The 21,650-nt window shown below is 48.4% G+C and overlaps 1 protein-coding gene across 2 annotated transcripts in view; it reads right to left on the bottom strand.

The window, feature by feature from the left end:
- The window catches only part of ST6GAL1 (ST6 beta-galactoside alpha-2,6-sialyltransferase 1), a 49,109-nt gene extending 37,201 nt beyond the window's left edge, over positions 1–11,908 (bottom strand). For both annotated transcript variants that reach the window (XM_088061174.1, XM_014258420.2), the window contains exon 1: positions 11,784–11,908. The gene's annotated coding sequence lies outside the window, so the exon portion shown is untranslated. The remainder of the gene's footprint in view (positions 1–11,783) is intronic.
- Positions 11,909–21,650: the final 9,742 nt, after the last annotated feature.

Below are 21,650 nucleotides of genomic sequence, written 5' to 3'. Positions count from 1 at the left end.
GAATGCCCCCAAGCCCCATAGCAGAGGCTCAGACAGGGGCCAGCATGGCTGGGAGGGAGCAGGGACACGAACAATGCCACCACTGGCAGGGATAGCACTACCCTCTGGTCATACCAGTCAGATGAGAAGATATGAGGAATAAAGAAACCAGGATGGAGCAGGTCTACCAGACACAAGGAGCAGGATGTGAAACCCAGACATCACAGACAAGAAGGAAGTGGAATGAGACACTGAAGAGCTTCAGACCAGGACTGGTCCATGAAGACCACTAAGGCAAGGACTGGAAGGCAGGCTGGGAACAGGCCTGCAGAGAAGTAATGACTGGAGCAAATGCCTGCTCTCGGGCCACTGGTAGATCCCATGGCTCCCCTGGTGTCAACCAGCCAACAAATCCCCTCTGTGCAGCCCATCCTCCCCACTCAGGCTCCATAGGGAGGACAGTGTTTCATCAGCACTGCCTGGTGATGATTCAAGCAGGATGAGCCTGTGTGGTGGACAGCCCAACCCTCTCCTCTATCCATAGAACACACACAAAAAAGACCTAATCCTGCCCCTCATTTTGTCACAGCATACTCCTTTCACACAGCAGAAGCACTCACTGAATGACAGTGATGAAATAACTTTCTGCCTGGGTGGGTTTTTTTCCAGTAGATTTTTTTTTTTCTTAGGGTGTAGTAAATAAGGCACAAAAGACAGATAAAGGCTCTGGAAAGGCAAGCCAAAGTTGACAAAAAAGTGATTTCTGCCTTGCTTCTTCTACAGCTGCTATGAAATCAAACAAACATTAGAATGAACTTCTCACATCCCTTGTTGCCAGACCCTTGCAGAAGGATAGACTCATGATCATGTCTGCACACAAGCTGACCTCTCAGCCACAGAACACCATTTCATGGACATCAGAAATTAGGAGGAGAGAATTCCTGGCAGCTTCCCAGAAGAGCACCCAGAATTGGCCGAGTACCCTGTGCATGCCTCAGCTCCCCACTTACAGAGCTGCCTTCCCACAAACACACCATGAACTGCAGCTGCTCACACATTTATGAGCAGCACTGCAGAGGGGCCTATTGGACAACTTGTCCTTGGGCTAAGGTTTAAGTACACAAGTAAAGCACAACCTTAGAGCTGTAAAAAGGAAAATGAAAACCCCACCAAAGAACCACAAATATAGATCAATTATGCACAAAGAGCAAGGCAGCATCAAGCGAAGCAGCAGCTATGGAACCACGCAATCAGAACCTGCAGCACACACAGAGGCCAAATTTGGTCTGTATAAATTAAAAGCTGCCCTGCCTTCTGAGAACCTGGCTTTGCAACCCCTTCTGTATTTCCAGAGAAAATACAGAAGTCCTTCCACTTTCATTGAAGATCTATTTCCTTTTATTAAAGCAAACTCTAGGACAAGTCCAGGGCTACTGCAGACCACTGGCAATTAATTCTGTAAGTTGGCAGCTTGTGCTTGAACAGAAGAATGATCATCATCTCAGAGGAACTGGCTCTGTGCAAATACTGTAACTTCAGCAGCACAACAGAAGAGCAAGAAACCCCAAACCATCCCTTCTGCAGAAGAGAGGCTCAGGAATCAAGAACGCAGAGAGCAGCAAAAGCACTCAGGAAGTGCCTTGGTCAGGGATCTGAGACTGATGTGATCACTGCTGCCAGACCTCAACCTCTGCTACCCAGAACAGGGGTAGGAATTGAAAATCCAGTACTGATTGCTAGGCTGGCTCAATTATTGGGATAGCCTAGAGAGGAAATCCCCTGCTATTGGACTTTTTTCCCAGGAACAGAGAAACTCACTTGTTGCAAGGCAAGCTGAAGCAGGACTGTATCTCCCACGGTCCCCAGGATACAATGCAGCAACAGGGACAAAGCCAACCCCAGAGCCACAGCTCAAGCAGGACCTACAGGTGGCCATGGAAAAGGATGACCTGTGCAAGTTATGGCTGATCCAACCTCTCACCCAGTCACAGCCTCATCCAAGCAGTGCCCCAGCACGAGCCTTTTCCCACACCTCCTAACTTTCACACTGCCTTTCCTAGCTACTGCAAAGACCAATATTTCCATTTCAAACCCATCTTGCTCAGGATGAATTGAACTTCCTTGATCCTCCTCCCCAAACCAGAGATAAAGAATCTCTTTCTCCAGTGAGCAACAACAAATTAGCTTCTCCACAGGCCTTTTTTAAGGGGGTAGTTTTTGCAGCTCATCTGTTCTAAACCATTACACCTACTTTTTGACACAAACACACAGCTAATAGTCTCCTGGTAACTGGCTATAAAAAAAAAATCATTAGAACTACTGATAACACCAACAGCTAAATTCAGTTTTGTGAAAAATAGTAAGTGCAACTACAGAGAAAAAAGACAGAATGCATTTGGACATTTGGAGTGTGGGTAGGGGTTTTCATAGTGGTATTTTTGGGTTTGGATTTTTTTCCCCAAGAGTTTGTTTTCGTGAAACCTAAGAGAAAGGAAGCCAAGAATGTGGGAGGGCTAAAAGATGCTCAGGGACCAGAGAAACCAAAAGCTGTCTAAGAGATGGCTGCTTAGGGATCTGGCAGGGGCTTAAAGGGGCTAGAAGGAGCAATATGATGCTCCTTCATTCTAAGATGAGAAGGTTTCTTGGATCATATGGCTAGCTAGGAATTTGGTCAAAGGAAATGCTCTAAAACAACTTCAAGACTGCAGGACACAGCATTAAAACACACCTGAGAGGCAGTCTCAGATGGGGAGAAGCAGGATATGACCACCTTCTCACCCAGGCTGAGTTTTCCATTTCAGAAAAACAGCTGGTGATGGAAAAAGCAAGCCACAAACACAGACTGTGGTCACTGAAACCCTGGCAGGTGGGCTTCGGGCAGCCCTGGTGGCCCAGGCTCTCCAAAAGTCATCTCCAGCATCCTGCAGTCTCCAGCACCAGCTGGCCAGGAACAGCACAAGCACTCAGGAACGTGGGGAGCTGGCAACACGCTCCCAGCTCTCTCCCCACTTACTGGGAGCCCTGCCTAGCATTTAACTACACCCCACGTTTGTTTTCCTCCAGATTAGGGAGTTAAGAGCAACCAGGGGAAATCCACATAGGTAGAAGGTGAGAAGGAAGACGAGAGATCTTCTGACAGCAGTGACTGGCTGTATGAGCTCAGCCCCCGATGAGCCCCCGGCCGAGGTGTGTCGCTCTATTGGGAACGGCGAGAAGAACAACACAGACTCTCTTGAGTTGAACAGGAGAGTTCTTCCCCTCTCTTCTTCCTTAAGGTTTATTACCTCAGATATTCTTTTATAGACTGATATGTGAAAGTACAGGAAAGTAAAACTCTTACTAGTAAAACTAGTAAACTAACACATCACCATCATTGGTCAGTGGGGTACACCACCCCTCGACCTTCTCTTGCAAGAAAAGAAGAAACTGACAAACAGCACCTGTAAGGCTGTCTTCTATCTTTGAGGATTGTTTTAATTCCTCCTTATGATTTCCCAGGCCACTTTCTCAGGCGAGACTGAGGCCTGCTTTTCCCCAGGCACTGTGCTCTCTGTTTCACACTTAGCATCCATAGAGGTGCTGAGCCAGGCTGTGACACACGGGCGGTCTGAGGCTGGGCTGTGCAGGGCTGAGCCGGGACAAGCGGCTGCGACAAAGCGGGGACAGAGCCGCTCCTTTCCTGTCCCGGAGGCAGTCACCCCACCGAGGCTGGCTGTTTCCATGCTTGGCTTCCCCTCCGTGTGGCAGGACACGTGGGAATTCCTCACAGAGCCGAGGAGCTGGCAGCAGCAGGACAGTGTTTAGGTGCACAATTAAGCATTTGAAACATCACCTGCAGGGTTTGACTTGCCGTCCTCACAGCTCAGTGAAATCTCAGCTCAGAGGTCGCAAAGGTGCAGTGGGGAAGAAAAAGGCATTTCTGCAATACCTCGAATAAGTGAGCTTCCCACAGGGTTTGCTGTCTGTGTGAAGACAGACGGGGAAAAGTCAAGCTAAATTAATGCCAGAAAATAATTTTAAAACTATGAGTTAATATGCATTGCTGACCTTAGTACACTCCCACATCTGCAGCCGTGATAAATTTCCTTCATTTCCAGCATGAACTAAACTAATTTTAATTAAGAGAGTCCAGGCTGAAATTTAACACCATTTCTGACATCAAATTTTCTAACCATTCCTTAATTAACCTTTCTGTATTTTTCTCCTTAGACTGCAAGCATATGATCATCTAATTAAACAATTCATCCATGAATATCTAATAGATAGTTACCCAACTGCACTCCCCTAATAACCAGGCAACTTCTTAACCTTAAAACATGCAGTTAATCTGAAAGAGATGGGTGCTTTGCAAAGTGATTTACAAAGTGGCAAGAAGTCTCCAAAATTGAGAGTGGAAAGGGACAGGGGTGCTGTATCACACTTGAAAATTAATTTGACTGTTACCCCAGGTACAGACTTTAAAGAGTTCACCTCAATTTTTAAAAACTCACTTCTAACCACATTTGAAATTGCTGAGCCACATCCATAGAACCTAAAATAATTGCCACTCCACACCCACACTATGTTGTAAAAGAATAAAACAGAAGACACAAGTAACAACTGCTCTGAAAACCAGCAGATAAATCTACGGAAAATGACATCACATCCACACAGTTCCCCCACCTTTCTGTTCTGTTCAGACACCTCTGGAAAAGCAGGCAGCCTGGCAGTGCTCCATGCACATGGAACCACTGCCCAGCTCCAAGGCTCCATCACCTTTTCATACACTTCAATCCCCAGGAAGCTGCTCAGTCTGCAGGATTCAAGACAGCTATTCTTTAAACAAACATTAAATTAAATTTGAAGAGCCTAAAAATGCCAGTGATCCCTCACTTTGTCCCATTAGCAGAAAGTCTGACCTACCCATCACACAAGGCATTCCAACCATTGCTCTTCCTTCCTCTCCAACTGGGGACTCCCGTATCTCTAAAAATACCCTTTCATGTCACAGGCACAAGCAATACTTATTTCTAGCACTTCCATTTTTGTCTTTCGGAATCCCCCTGCCCCCAATACTAAAACATATCCTTGGGACTATTTAATTTCTTATTCCCAATTCTTTCACCCTGGATGCCATCCCTGTCCAGTTGAAACCCGCCCCTGCAGCATTTGTTGGAGGCAAGTCACAACACATCCCTTACTGGGGAGGAGGTTTCTCTCCACTATGGGCTCTGTTCAGAAAGCTACAAGGCAGCTCCCTGGGCAGCTACAGACTTCACAAAATAAATGTTATCAAGCTCTGGAAGGAATTTGTTAAGACACAACCAGTCACCCTTTGACAATCTTCCCAAGAAAGCAACACTCATGGACTATATAAGGATTTGTGAAAAACGGATTTCAAGACTGCAAGAACAGCTGTTAATAAGAAACAAGCTTTATATTCACAGACACCATCATCTGGATGAGAACAAAATCCATCCAGCACCTTGCAGACTCTCATAAAACATATAAAGTATTCATCAGACTTGCCTGTGAAATACCAGCCCAGAGGAGCCAGAACACAGCTTTTCCATCTTTGCTACATTTCTGCTAATGGACCTCACTTACAAAGCACCCAACTCCTCGACAATTATTTACACTGAAGCTCTGCTGGAAAAGTAAGAGCTGGAGTACAAATATAAATTTATATAAAAATGTAAGCAACCCAAAAAATATAAAGTATCATAGAATCATCATAGAAGGTTTTGAGTTGGAAGAGACCTTCAAAATCATCTGGTTCCAACCCCCTGCCATGAGCAGGGACACCTTCCACTAGCCCAGGCTGCTCCAAGCCCCATCCAGCCTGGCCTGGGACATTTCCAGGGGTGGGGCATCCACAGCTTCTCTGGGCAACCTGTGCCAGGGCCTCACCACCCTCACAGGGAAGGAATTTTCCCAATAGCCAATCTAAAGTTACTTTCTGTCAGTTTGAAGCCATTTCTCCTTGTCCTGTCACTGCAGGCTCTTGTAAAAAGTCCCTCTCCACCTTTCCTGCGGGCTCCCTCCAAGCACTGGAAGGCCACAATGAGGTCACCCTGAAGCCTTCTCTTCTCCAGGCTGAACAATCCCAATTTTCTGAGCCTTTCCACAGGAGAGGTGCTCCATCCCTCTAATAATCCCAGCAGCCTATTCTGGAATTGCTTCAAGAGACCAATGTCCTTCCTGTGCTGGGAACCCCAGACCAGGTGGGTGCAGCCTTCCAAGTGGGGTCTCATGAGACCAGCAGGGAGATTTTACTGCAACAATTACAATCTTTTACATCTAAATTTCTAATTTCTTTAAGACCCCTTGCAAGCAAAAAGAATGGCAAGACCACAGTCAGGTCACAGGGATAACCAAGAATTAACAGTTAATTAATCATCCATCATCCATCCCTGGACCAAAGTAAAATCTTGAATTTAGGAAGAACTAAACTGTGAGAGAAGGAGATAAAAACAAAAACCAACCAAATAAATAAACATTAACCCAACTTAGTTAACATCTGATCACACTCATTTTCAGTCTTGCTAGGCAGTGCAGCTCACAGCACAAAGACATCATCTCTGATAAGTTTTATATTAATTTAAGATATAAACTAATTGCTTTTGGGATGCTCTGTGCCTTTGGAAGAGAGCAGCTCAGGCAACAGAGCTCTGCTGCAGCCTTTCCTAAGGATTCTGCCTTACAAATAAATTCAGAACAAAAAGTCATTACTCTGATGTTATACCTTAAACATTATTTCACGGTAAAAGCAGGTCCTTGAGATTAGCAGGGGGAAATCAGGACCACAGACATCCTTTAGTCTGCAGGAGATCCATTTTTAGAAAGCTGTCATTGCTGCACAACTGCCCTGGCATTTTCTGTTGTCATTCCAATGCCAAAGAGGGTCATCACACTCTCCCCATACACTTGGGACTCTGCTGGCACTCACAGGGTATTTGCAGAAAATCCAGTGAACACAGGTTTATTGGAACCCCTTTGATTTCCAACCAGCAAATGCTGTACCACGAAGACACAAAGGGCAAACTGCAATGTCTGTTAAAAAATTCATCCTTGCTGTCAAGAACTTTTATTTTTCTGCAAAATTTTACAGCTGAAAATCCAAAGGGCTGCAACCACTGTAAGCAGAATGGATGCAATATTTAAGAAGGGAGCATTAGCTTGTTTCCAGTTTCCACCAGCCTTAGGAGTCCCAGGCACAAGCTGGGCTCTGTGACAAACATGCCAGCCAGTGCCCAGGGATCAGTGTGGGATGTACAGCCAGACAGATTGGCATCCTGTGCTGGGTGCATTTGGGTTCTCCACTTCCTCAGCAGCACCGAGGTACCAGGAGCAGCTTTGCTCAGCTCATTTTCAGTAGCTGCCAGTTCCCAGAGCTAACACGCATCAGGAGTGCAGAGAAACGTTAGCAAAGTCTGGCACAGAGCTCCCTTCTGCCCGTAAAGACAAACTATTCCCAGGCAAAAGAGTCTGGGGCACAGGAGACAAGGTAAACAGTAGAGGCGTTGCCACACTTCAGCATCCTGTTAGAAGGTGAGATATTATAAGCACTGTTTCCAATCTTGCAAACAGACCTTTTATTTTAGCTATTTATAGAGAAAGAAACTGCGAGATGCTGTGCTGCAGCTTTCTACACCAACCTCTGTTTGAGAACAGAGCTTGTGGGAACTTGTGAGCAACAGACCACAAGCAAACATTCAAGACCATCAGACGACTTGGTGGCAGAGCTTTTATTTCAGAGACACCCCAAGCCAAGGACCCCAGGCAGCTTCCAAACGCTGCAGTGACCAGCAAACTCAAATTAGGCAAAGGCACAGCTTGGAACCTGCTGAGACAAAAAACTGCAGGGCAGACCTCCTCTGGTTTCACAGAAGAGCTCCTGGACACACACACACAACCAAGTGATGTTCCATACCCGAGATCTGCATGTGAACAGACTGCTGTACACACGCTCCACCTGGAAGGGTCTTTACCATGGTCTGTGTTACTGGAACGTGCTGGGAAGCACGTGCACACCAGTACACACATTTTCCATGGCTTCCCAGCAGCCTTCAAACCAAAGCATCTATCCTGTGCAGCTGGAATCACAGTGACAGGTAGAGATTGGTTTAAGGCAGCACTTAAGCCTGACGAGTCACTGCTTTGCAGACACCACTTTTTACCATTGTTCACCTTGTGGCTCTGGGAATCAGAAAAACTCATCTGCAGGTGGAACAAGTAGATGTGCATTCACATTCAGTGCCATCGGTGACCCACAGGGAGGGATTTTACAGAAGTTTTGGGTTCACAGCTCACCAAAGGCTGAGCTGCAGCAGACATTCAGAAAGGCAGTAAACCTCAATTTTTACCTACAATCAAGTGGCTCAAACATGTAAGTTTTTCCAAGGTTTTTAATCACACAAGTGATTAGAGGATCTGATAACAGCAATCCCTGCTGGCTCGACATCTAAGAGCACTTTACACAGAAAGCATCTCATTTCATCTTCTAGTTTTTTCATCACCACAATTATAATTAAAAGAACATTCAAAGGAACCACTTGTATTTCACACTTCATTGACAAGTTCCCCAGTCAAGCAGCACAGATTTGAAGCACATCTGAAGCCACCAGGAATGTTCTTCAAACACAAACATGTCCAGCCGCTGGGCCATCTTACCCTCGGAAGCAAAGCCTGTCCTTGGTGAAGCAGTTACAGTGAAAGCTGTAATATGTAGGTCAGTGTTCTCAGAAGGGCTATGGCTAAGACAAAGTATCAGATTGATTCATAATGCTCTCCGATTGCTAATCCTGTGCAGAATTGTGATTTACATCACTCTTCCAAAATATGAGGGCCGTGAAAAAGGTCTGAATACTTTGAAAAAGTATCATCAAAACAATTCTGTCAGACCTTTTACAGAATGTTGAGTACAGAACAGAAGGACATTTTCACAGGCAGCTGTGCATGCCACTGAACCTCTCCTGAGGAAAGAGATGAGGACCATGACTGCAGCATCATTTCTGCCCTTCCAAAACCTGCCAATGCAGCAGAGTAAGGGTGGGAGGAGAAGCACTGTCAGCCAAAGAACTTGAATTCAATCATCTCTTCCACATCAGTCAGCCTGAGAGCAAAGGGCAACACAACCTGATCCATTACCATTCCTGGCTGGCTCCTCCAGCCTGGAGCAGGACAGGAGCTGGGTCAGACTGTGCTGCCCAGGTGCTGTAGTTGAGGTGCCTGTGTGGGTGTTGGAGACACGCTCCTCGGTGCCTGCCTGACCTCCGACAGAGCCACAGAGACATAAAGCTCTGAATGCACAGTGATCTGCTCCTGCAGCAGCTTCTCTTGCACCACTGTCTCAAGGACAGGTAAGACACAGAACATTACTGGCAGCATCTGCTCTGCCCTTCCTTAGATCACCCCTGACCACCTCATACAGGCACCTCTATTTCCTCTTGTGTATTCCCAGCTCCCACAGGACATGACTCTGCCAGCAGTCACTGCTAAACAAGGTTTAAGTATTCACCTATTTTGTCCCTAAAACACTAGGTCTCCATGAACAATGATACACCTACATTTCCACTCTTTGGTTTTAACCAAGTTATGGAGCACACAAACAGCAGCCACCAGAGCCTGCTCAAAGCCACATCAACAAATATTTTTGTGTCCAGGAATTAAGTAGGTATGATCAGACATTCCTCTCTTCTGAAACCCAACCTCAGATTTGCTGCCAGCAAGAGACACATCCACGTCCAGCTGAGTGCTGCAGCTCCAGTGATAATGTGGCAGCTCACTATTGTATCCATCTCCAATTTCAGGCCACACATCACTTTTACCAGAGGCACGCATTTTGGCGGAGGACCCCACAATGTTCCCCCTAAACCCACAAAACACAGCTCCTTCCACCGTATTTAGCTTACCTAAGAGAAACAACCGTTAAGCGAGAGAAGAAAAGCAGTGGATAGATTTATCTGGAGCCAAGCTGCAGCCTTGCTTGGCTGTCCTATCCCCAACACCGACACAGCACACACCTTGGCACTACAGAGCTGCTCATCCCTGCAGCACCATCATCAAACAATTTATTTGCTGAACCAGAAGAAAACAGGCAATTTGCCTCGACTCAGCAGCTGCATCACCTCCAGAGCAGTGGTTTATGCCCAGGTGAAGATATCAGATGCCCAGAGCAGAGCAAACCTGGCGATGTGCTGCCTGCCCTCTGAGATCCCCACATTGGCTCACCCCAACCCCCCAGGCCCCCACCCTCCCACATCAAGAGCTGCAGCTAACAGGAAAAGTCTGCCTCATTAGACACTCTTGGCCTCTGTCCCAGGGGCCTTTTGGGGAAGATTTTTCCTGCTAATATTCTTCCTCCTGGGGAGGATTTAGCATCACTCACATCTAAACGAGCTCCTCAGGCATTTAGAACTCCACCTAAACCTTCTGGGACACAGTAACCACAGTGCTGTGATGAAACACAATGGATGAGTGTTTGCATTTTGTCCTGGACACCAGGAGATGAGGAGAACTTTCCACATATACAACCAAGGTCAGTACAATACCCAAGTTTTTGCAGCAAAAGCCGAGGACAGAAAGCTGACCCTTTCCCCCTCAGTAACACACCTTATGTATACTTACCCTTTTCTGCTGGGGTCTCCTTCCACTCTTCCCCTCTGAGAGCAGGGGGATGATGCAGCCTTGCATCACAGCACTCACATCTATTTAAAGTTATCCCAGCTCAGAAAAAGCAATTCAGGTTAGCTACCAGTCTTTAGGCAAGTGCAGTCCTGTGCGGGTGCCACTAAAGGAGGAGTCACACAAATTAGACTCATTCCTCACACATTAATAGGCAGCTCTGGTTTCTCACTCCCTCACAGCCAAGAAAATCTCCTGCTACATCCAGCTGCTCTGCCATGGCACCTTTTCCCTTGCGTATATATCTGTTTTGACACTGCCAGTGATTAGATCCAGTTGCAGCAAGCAGATATGGGAACAGCATAAAGCAGCAGCCGTTCCCACTGCTTCACCCCCTGGTCCCCATCCACTGCCCTGATTTACCAGGGGCTCACAAATGCAGGAACAGAGATTTACCCTGAAAGACGAGTACACAGCAGCACAAAAAACACGCTACACATTATTTATTCTCTCTGCAGCCTGACCTGCTGTGCACTAGTAGAGACGAATGCAGCTACTTCTAAAATTAATTACAGAGTAAATCCCCTGCTACGACTCGCGGGTCGCTGCGGGCTGACCCAGGCCAGCAGAGATCTGTCAAATTCAGGCGAGGGTGAGCACAAACCGGAGGCAGGCAGGGGTCGGGCTCTGCCTCATCCCCTCTCTGCCATCCTCTCTCCCTCCTCCGGGCGGGCTCCGCAGCCACCGAGGACTTTTGTGCCGCCAAAGCCCCGGCGAGCGGGGAGAGCAGCAGGAGCAGGGGGGACAGGCAGCCCGGGCAGCCGCCATACACATCTGCCGCTCTTAGAAGTTTATACTGACGTGGTTATAAACATAAATAAGAAGAACGAACAGAAGTTACGCCGCAGCGGAGCTGGCGCTCGCCCGCCCCACGCTGCCCACCGGAGCCCACTCACAGCCGGGGGCCGCCTCACGCCAGAGCCGAGACTCCGAGAGCGGCGGGAGCGGGCCGGGCACGGCCCCTCCCGTCCTCCCGCGGCACCTGCGACCCCCGCGGCCCCCGCGACCCCCGCGGCCCCCGCGGCCCCTCAGCCCTCGCCCACCGCCGACCCTCGGGGGCTCATTCACCGGCAGCCCGGCCCCGCTGCCCCTCACCCCCAGCGCAGCCCCTCAGTCCCCACCGGCTCTCGGTCACTCACCGCCGGCCCCTCACTCACAGCCGCCGCCCGCCTTTGTTGCCGCCGCGGCCGAGGCATTTAAGGCGCTGAGGCGGGGGGAGGCGGGGGCCGCCGCGCGGGGGAGGCGCCGCCAGCCCGGCTGCCTCGGCACGGGGCATCCTCCTCGCCCTCCTCATCCTCCGCCCCTCACGGCACAGCTGCGGGGAGGAGGAGCGGCTGCCCGGGAGCGACAGCCCCCGAGCCGCCCCCCAGCCCGGCCCGGGTGCGCCCGGGGCAGCGGGGCGCAGCTCGGTGCCGCACACGGCCGGGACACACACCCCACACCCGCAGCGCCTCGCTGGCGGCCGCAGCGCCGGCCCTGCCCGCCTGCTCCGTGGGGAAAAGCACAAAACACGATCGTAGCCCGTTACGGACACGGGCAGAGCCCCGCGCTGGCAGAGGTGCCATCTAACCCCATCACTATGGGCTCATTTTGAATATACGCCGCAGATCCATCAATAGTTCATTAGCGAGCCGCAGGCAGCTTTCCCCAGCACCTATTTCAGTGGTGCCCAAGGAGAGCCCTCCGGGCCGTGGCTCCTCCAGCTCCTTCACCCCCAGGGATGCCACAGCTGGAAAATGGGGCACATGGCTACTGCCTGCCTGAGACTGGCTACAGCCTTAAACTACTTTTGGCCTCCTCTCTGTCAAACAAAAGCACAAGCAGGGATCAGTGCGTGCAGTACGTTTTGCCAAGCTATGTACTAATCAGGGTCCAGGCAAGGCAACCTGATTGTTGTGATCATAAAAGCTCAAACTCTGAGCCCTGGCCAAGCAAGCCAGAACAAGTGCCCTGCTTAAATCAGTGCCAGTCCCCACTGGGGCTACAGGACACGGTACCACTGTGCCTGTCTCGGCTGCGGTGCTTCCAGTGCTTAACTGGAAAGAGCAAGCAAGCTGTTTCTGGGGTTCATCCATGTTTTTCCAACTTGAAAGAGTCAGCATATGATGTGGGGTTATATCCTGCAAGTTTGTGTCCAAAATCAGCATCTCACTGTGCATTACTCCCAGCTTGGCTGCAGATGATGTTCCCTCGCACAATGTGCCTCCCTGCTCTGGCTAGACGGAGCAAGGTCTTCACAAGGGCTTTCCAACTCCAGAGAACATGAAACACCTGCAAGGATACATAAAGTATTACAAAATAAACCCTCAGAAAATAAATAGCCAGCAGGTTCACACTGCAACCATGTGCACTCCCCAGGTTCTCCCATTATGGCTGGTAGCAGTCTGAGCCAGGGGCTGGAGGAAGAGCTGATGGGGAGAGGCTTTGGTGTCTCCCGGTGCCTCTCCCTGGATGCAGAGGGGCTGGATGGGATGTTCCCTGCAAGCAGTCTGATGCACTGCCCTGGAGAATCAGGAAGGCAGAGCCTGCTTGCCTGGAGAAGGTGCAGGACTCAGGTCTTGGGTAGGTTTACACAGCCCGTGCCCTTCGGAACCCTTGGCTGAGAGTGCTGCTCTTGGAGCATGAGCACTGAAGCTGTGGGTTCACAGCACACAGACTCTTTCCTGGACAGACAGAGTGGTTTAGGACATTTAAAAGGTGGTTAAGCCTTGCATATGTGTTGAACCTGAAGGCAGATGAGTTCCTGCGGCTCTCTCGAGTAGGGACATAAGTGAGAGGGGCAGCTGGCCAGCCCACACTTACCACTAATTGGGGTATGTTTATGTGGATGTTTGCTCAGAGAGGTCTTAGCCTGGGCTGAGATCCTTCACTCAGCATCTTCTCAGTTTTTTTGTACTTAGATCATGTGGAGGTAGGTACCACCTGTGAGTGCAAGGAGCTGCACAAAAGCCCCCTGCCCTCCCCTTCAGGGCTCCAGGTCAGGAACACGGGGCTTGCTTTCTGCTTCTTCCCTCTACCCACTCCCCTCTTGCACAAGTCCCCTTCTCACTGCTGCTTGGCTCCAGCTCAGATTCCCCTTGTGCTGTGCTGTGTTCAGAAAGAAGCATAATTTAACAATTTCACCTGCCTGGATAGTACAGAAATCCTCAAACCACTGTAACACTTCCCCAACACCCACACCCACACAGACACAAACTGCTCATCCCTCCCTTCTTGCTGTAAAGGGGTTTCAGATCATGAGAGTACCTGAACAGGGACCACACATGGTGGAGAAAACCCTTCCCCTACCTTTGGAAGCTCTTACAAAATCTGCAGATAACCAAAAGCAATGTGCTGGAGCCCAGGAGCCTCTGCAGGGTGAACCTCACCCACTCACCTTGCCATGCCCCCAGGCAAGCAGCAACAGGAGACCACAGGGGGAGTGAGGGAGAGCATCCAAATTCCAGAGGGCTGTGTTGAGCAGTGCTGGCTTTTTCAGGCTCATGACTCCTACCTTCCAGCAGAGCTTCCTTCTGGAGAACAAAGCTGGCACCAGAATCTTCATCCAAGTCACTTTTTCCTATGTTACAGAGCAAGCACTTCAGGGAAAAGGGCTGGGAGTCATCGTCACCCCTCTTGATTTGTCACTCTAAAGAGACGGGCAGAGTCAGAATAACAGCATATAAAGGTGGCTCTTGTCCAAGCATGCTCTTCTCCTGTCCCAGCCACATCCCAGGCCAGTTCAGGTTCATCCTGTACCACCCTCAGCATTGACAGCTGCTGCTGTGTGTCCCAGCACTACTGATTTTCTGGGCTGTATGTGTGTGACATCCAGTCATGAATCAGTGGGGAAGGGGCACACTTAGCTGTGCAGTGCTGGAAACATCACAGAGCAGCACTCAGCTGCTCAATGAAGTGATTAATATTTATGCTCTGTGCCTGCTAATATTAGAAGTTCGAGAACAATGATTTTATGGGGCTTCTAAACTGAATCTTCCTCAAAGGCTCCTTCCTTTACCGAGACGCCCATAAAGGTGGGTTTGAGTGGCTTTTACACGAAAAAATATTTTGCCACATCTTCAATTTCTTAGCTCTTTGCTTAAAGCTGTAATAGCTTTATGACAAAAAGCTGCCACCTCCTCGATTGCCTGACCTGACTGTCCTTGAGCTGCAGGGAAACCACACGGGCTGGGCAGAGCAGTTGCAGGGAAGTCCCACCATGCTCAGGATGTGCAGGAATATCTTCACCCTGTGCAAAGGCAGAAATCTTCTCCAGAAGCTTCTGGCTTCTGCACAGTGAAACCAGCTAACAAAAAAAACCCACTGAAATTAATCTTAACACCCCACATTGTCCTTCCTTGCTGCCAAAACCTGCAGTCTTGACAGAGGTTTGTCTAACCTGGTCTTAAAAACAACTGATGGTGGAGATATGCCAACCTGTATCTTTTCCAGTCCTTATTTATCCTGCAGTTTGAAAGTTCTTCTCAATGTCTTTTCAAAAATATTATTGTAGTTTTCCCCTATCCCCAGTGGGAGGCCAATGTAATGCCTTACTCTGTGGTAGTCTTTTATACACTGAAAGGCTTAGCTGGTCTCCCTAGTCCTCATTCCTCTGGATTCACCAATGCTAGGTCATTCCTCCTGCCCTCACAGGTCATGTTTCCAAGTCCTCCACTCTTCCTTGCTGCCCATCTCTGGTTCTTCCCCAGCCAGGCCTTATCTTTTGACATCTGTCCTGAAGCCTGCAAGTGGCTGCACTTCTGTCTGTATTCTTCATTTCATTTATTTTTCTCATAGTGGGAGTGTTGTTAGAGGCTCATGTTCAGCCCAACTAAGGATTTTTTGGTAAGATCAGTGTCCTCCAGCCCCTGGCCAGGCTCCCCAGGCAGCAGCAGCAGCCAGACCCCTCCTCAGACAGGGATGTTGAGCATGATTCCGCTTAGCCCTCTTGACCCTTGCACATGCTTTTCTCCTGGCCTCTTTAGCATCCCTGGATTCTTGCACAGGCAGGATGAATATTGTTTTCTGAATTCCCATGGGTGCACTTAGCAGGCAAAAGTGAAGAAAACAAGAGTTAGACCACAGTGTTTCATCCCTTGGCCTGCTCCAGCCTCCTGGGGCTGAGCAAGCCCCCAGAGCCCATGATTCATTATGCCTGTGTTGTATTTATCTCTTTGGTTGGGATGTTGCTATTCAATAAAAATATGACACATTTAAGCGTGGCAGAAACAGCACTCCCCAGGCAGCAGGAGCAAGGAGAAGGGAGGATGCATAACCCATGCTGGCACACACGCAGCATATACACACAGCAACAATTAGGCAGGTTCAATTGTCTCAGATCTCAGTTGCAAACGTTACAAATGCAAGTCTACACACAGCCCAAACTAAAACAGGCAGATCCCATCTTTTGGCTGGAAAATTCTGTGTCACTGAGTTGCCTCCCATGGAAGAAAGCAATATTTCACTCTGAGCTAGGATCCTGCCTGCAAATGAACGGGTCAGCACAAATCCCAGCAGCTTGTGGGCCACAGCTTCCTCTCCAATTTTTACCAGCACAAGCACAGAGTTCCCTCATCTGCCAGAGGAGGGAGAGGGGCCCAGAGCCCGAGCTGGGATGTGGCTCAGCAGGGATGCCCTTGTGCTCAGCTCCCTGTCAGGGCAGCCCAGGTTTGCCTGTGTGCACAGCAGAGGGGTGAGGGCAGGGGGAAAGGTGTGAAGTCAAGTACACAGCACAAATTAAACACAGCAGTCACTCTTTGCTCTGCCCAGGCTCTGCATTTACCAGGCCCTGGCAGGGGGCTGGATTCTTTGCACAATCCAAGGCCTGGCAGGGCATTGGAATCTTTGCAGAATGAGTGAAACCCAGTGTGGCAGGTCATGGCATCTGGGGCTTTCTCAGACGTGGTTTTTGGTCACAGGGAAGGACCACATTGCTCCTCTGCCTCAGGGGCCCCACGCTGCGCTCTGGGCACAGCACAACCCCAAGTACACTGTTTTATAACCTCCCAGGGCTGTGATTATTATTTTACAGCAGTGGGGCAGAACAGCAAATGCACAGACACAGGTAACCCAGCCCCACTCACCTCCCACCTCCTCTCATGCTGGCACTGGAGAAGGTTGCTCTGAAGCCAGATCATGATGCACAGCAACATGCCAGTAAGAAAAATCACACCACTCCCTTCACTGTTATGCTCCAGCCAAGCTAAAAATAAACTGTGGGTAGAATTTTCTTTGTTTTCTTCACACGGTAGAGAAGATTGGAGTCTGAACAATGAAGACCTAGAATGACTCCTGCAACCATCATCCATGATTATGTATGTTGCTGATGTCTTCAGCTCTTTGAGACTATAAAGTGGGGAAGAAAATGGCACCAAAGTTATTTAGGTGATAGAACTCACATACTTTTAAGCTTAGCAGAATCAGATTACGAGTGACGCTTTTCCCCTAACCCCTGCACATTATCTTGATCACGGTTAGAAAAAAAGAAAAGGGGGGTAGCCTGTTAGCCTTTCTACAAAGAAAATAAGGAAATCCTTTTCTGCAGAATCACAGAGGTTACACAACATCTTCAGGGGGGAACTTGAGGCCCTTGCTATTGCCACAGAACCTGCTGTCTTCCAAAGACCAATTTGTAGACTGGTTAAGTTCAGAATGTAACTGAAATGATCCTCAAATGATCATCTGAACATCTAAGGCAATGTCCTAATTCTGGAAGAAAGTCCAGTGTCACCTACCCTGTGAGCCATAACCTGCTAAGGCAGCAGCAGGAGGAGGCAGCTGGGATTTCCCAGCTGAAGTGAAGCTGTACAAGCAGAAAGGGAGTACTGGGATTTTACTAACTCATTTCCTGGAGGTAAGGCTGCTGCAGCCCCATCAGTGCTCTGGAGGAGGAGGAGGTTTTTCTTGGAGCACAGACAACAGTCTGGGAGGTCAAGAGATGAGCAAGAGAAATTTCCTTGGACAAGGACAGAGTTCCCCAGCCCAGGCTCTTGGGCAAGAGGAGCCCTTGTGCAGAGTCTCATTTCTTTCTCATGGATGCTTGTTTTTTCAGGCTGGCAGGAAGAGTGCAGTTGACTGCAGGCAGCCCATGGTCAGTGTTCATTCCTGGGGGTCATCAGAGGCCAGTGCCCATCCCTGAAAGATTTCCTGCCTGCAGAAGAGCTGCCCTTCCCTCTGCCGATGCAGAGTGCAGCTGTCACAGCCAAGACACGACCATCAGCTCTCCTGGTGGAAGACAGTCCCAAAATTTTGCTTACTTCATGGTAATCCAGACTTTAGTTAGCTCTGGATTATCCCCCTTGCCTCTCTGAGAGTGGCAGTTTGCTTCTCTGCAAGGTCAGCCCAAATCTGCCTGACTTTGCACTTAAGAGCTTCCATAGGCCCTAGTCTCTCACTCTCTGGGGTCTCTGAAGTGTTTGGGTGTGTGTTTTGGCACTTTTATTTTCATTTTTTGGGGGGTAGGGGTGGGGAAAGGGAGGCAACTGCCTTCCCCATGAATGTGAACTGCACAGTCCTGAAATAGTAACACACCAAAACCTCTCCTTCCCTCTCCTCTTTCTACTAAACCATCACAGGTCAAAGATAAAAGCACATCTGACATGGTCACAGTGCCCTGAAGTTGTGCAGGGTCTTTCTTTTGTTGTGCAGAGGAATATTGTGAGCCAGGAATATTCTGAGAGTGGCTGAGTCATCCAGATTGTCAGTCTATAGTAGTTAGACTATGCACAATAAACCATTTAATTACAAGGCAGTCCAGAGTCAGACCACGAGAAAAAAACTTCAGCCACTCTGGTCAGCACCTGCCATTAGTGGTAACAGAACATTTTAATGAAGACCAAAAACTCCAACATGAAAACCACTCAATTCAAAGTGCTTTTATTGATGGAATTTAATATAAATATTTTTCTTACATTTGTTAGGGAAAAAAAAAAAAACTCCACTCAAAACAACCAGCAAAAGGTTAGTTAATTGGAAAAATAAATTCAAGAAAACATTTTAAAGCAGTTCTCATCAGGACATCCTCAGAATCCTTGACAGATGTAACATCTCCTACAGAGATGTTCCAGCCCAGCCCAGAATTAAGAAACAGTGCGTCTGGACTCTCTATTTCATACCCTGTCCGTTGTGTGTTTGTGTGGAGCTGCAGAATTAGGAGCTTAGCTGAACCCAGCCCAGTAAGTCTAAGAAATCTTTAAAGATGCATCAAAACTCAGCACACACTGAACAGAGAAAGGTGATCTCGACAGAAACCCCCATTTTCAGTGTCCTCTGGGCCGTGGAGTGTTTTTGTGGCCACCCTGTGATCCCAGTGTATGTAGGGGCTGGGTTGGACCAGCGATTTTGGGCTGTGCTCACCAAGGGTGTCACTTCTCACAGCTCCTCCCTGTCCCTGGCAAAGAGAGCCAGCGATGGGGGCCTTGCACAGGCTCCATCCACACTTCTGCAGGGTTCTCACCTGACTGACGGAGCTGTCTGGCTCCAGGGCTGAGGGTAAAGCATGTATTAGGCAAAAATTAAGAAATTATTGCTTACCTTTCTTTATAGTGAGCTCATAATAAGCCAACTCATGTCCAAATACACACCGTTCCTGCCTGCATGTACAAACTTCACATTACCCCTTCTTTCCTCTAAATCCAGAATTGATGAAAGTGTAACATTTCCTCCTGCAGTAATCAGTTACCTGATGTTGAGCAATCCTGTGCTTTCCACCACCCCTAGCAGGGAGGCAGCAGGATATTTTTGCCATGCATCACTCACATTAAGTTTGCAATTTCCCTTTGGTTCTCCTGGGTATAGTTTTATTATCATACATGCACCTGAATCCTTCATACACTCTACACCTTCAGGTGCTGAACTCATCATCCTGAGGTATGCAAAATAAATAACTGCACTTTCAAGTCACCAATGTGGAAGTCCAGGGATAGATTTTAAAGCACTTATCCCTTTGACCCACACTCCTGTGGGCAAGAAGCTCCACTCCATAGTCCCAGAAAGATGTTGCTTAACAAAGCAATGTGCAGATTCTGCATTTTTAAGATTTCCAGAGAATTGTCTGGGGTAGTGAGAGGTTTTTTTGTCATTTTGTCACAGTTCATTGGAAATTCAAGTGTACTTCCTCCTAATTCTGGAGCCTGCTATTCAGGGGATTTTTAAGATCAACAAATAAAATTATTTTATGTTCAGTCTTGATGTTGGTTTCCTCAAGAAGTGCCAGAGGAGGTTATTGTAAGGGGGCCATAAATGCTGATTGCAGCACGTCCTGTGCCCATGCTTTGAATCCTTGTGTGAGAAAAGACAACAGGGGAGGCAAGGTATCCAACAGGATGCAGCTATCTGCTGTGCTGACTTTTTAAACAATGTCCAAAACAGGCCTAAAAAGAGCTCACACAGCACCTACTTCAGCAGTGCCTGGAAAAGCACTTTCCAGGAATGACAATGCTTGTGAAGCTTGGTTGCATTGGCAGAATCACAGCAAAATTTACTCCAAATGAGCTCTGATGTGACAAAATGAGGACTGGCACCGTGCTCACCCTGACCCTCACAGCTTTGTGATTTCACAAAATATCTAGAATTTCCTCTGCTAGAAGCATAGCATGGAGGTTGGTTGTCAGGAAAGTTTGTCAGTCCATTGCTATAATTTAACCTCAAGATGCACTTTTTTGGGAGTGACTTCCAAAATACTCTCAGAGGAAAAGTCTGTGACTGCTCCAGGCCACCAAATGGCTCCTGTGTGTCAGACCACTCCATATGACAAGGATAATTGAAGTTTTCTGTCTTCAAAATTAAATTAAATTTTAATTTCATTTAAATTATATTAAATTAAAATTGCTGTCCTTCACCATGATCACTAGTACAGGTGAATGCTGGTTTCTCATTGAAAAAAAAAAAACTAAAGAAAAGGTGCAAAAACAAAATAATAAAAGCAGCAGATACAGATAGATTTTTAGCCCTGTTGTTGGAACTGTGGCTCCACTCATGCCATGCATACAGTGCAGGACAGACCCAGCACTTCCTTGTGAAACTTCAGCAGCATAACTTGTCAAAGTAACCAAAATAAAATATTTGAACTCTAGGTTATACTGGTTACACCTGTGGGCCAGGATCAAAAAAACCCTTCCCTCTTCCTACTGTCCTGATGCCCAGAGAGGTTCCCTGGAACAGAGACTGGCCAGAGTTAAAGGAATAAAGTGGGGATTTATTAAAAGGCCTTCAAAGGATACACCCTGGGCAGTGCAAGAGCCTGGCTGAGGATACACCCAGGATGGAGCCAGGATGGAGCCAGGATGAACCCAGGATGGAGCCAGGATGGGCCCAGGATGGAGCCAGGATGGAGCCAGGATGGACCAGGATGGAGCCAGGATGGAGCCAGGATGAATCCAGGATGGACCCAAGATGAACCCAGGATGGAGCCAGGATGGAGCCAGGATGGAGCCAGGATGGACCCAAGATGAACCCAGGATGGAGCCAGGATGGAGCCAGGATGGTGTTTCATGAGTTCTCACACTTTTATGAGTTGTGCTCCATTTCCATCCTGGGGTTAATTGTGCAATTCCAGCTCCAGGTTTGCAGTCCCATCCTCCCAGGTTGCTCTCCTCAATTTCCTGCTGTTTGCACCTCTTGGGCCTGGAGCTGCAGCGGTGTCCTTGGTTCTGGGGCTGGGAAAGGATTGTTGTGTCTGACTGAGCTGTGAGGAGAACTTGCTACCACGTTCTGTGGAGCTCAGAGTCACACACTAAGGCAGTGCAGAATCTGGAAATATGAATGCAAACACTTAAGGCATCAGTCCTGCAAAGTGCAGGCTCTGATGGCCAGGCTACCTGTGCCTTGGTCCTGCCTCATCTTTCAGGACCATTCCCCGAGCTGGTACAGGATTCAGGGGTCAGAGGAGAGCTCTGGCTGCAGGGGAGTGCTGTGGAACTCTGCTGATGGGCAGCCCTGCTCTGCAGGATGCCCACTGGCACCTGAGCACTTATGGTACAGCACAGTATTCCAGAAAGCACCAGAATTACCCTGGGGACCTGCAGCCC

The sequence above is a fragment of the Pseudopodoces humilis genome, chromosome 11 (genome assembly GCF_049639895.1).
Source record: "Pseudopodoces humilis isolate 2021_Gansu_Grassland_sample_001 chromosome 11, ASM4963989v1, whole genome shotgun sequence".
Lineage (NCBI taxonomy): Eukaryota > Metazoa > Chordata > Aves > Passeriformes > Paridae > Pseudopodoces > Pseudopodoces humilis.
This window is presented reverse-complemented; position numbering and strand designations above follow the sequence as displayed.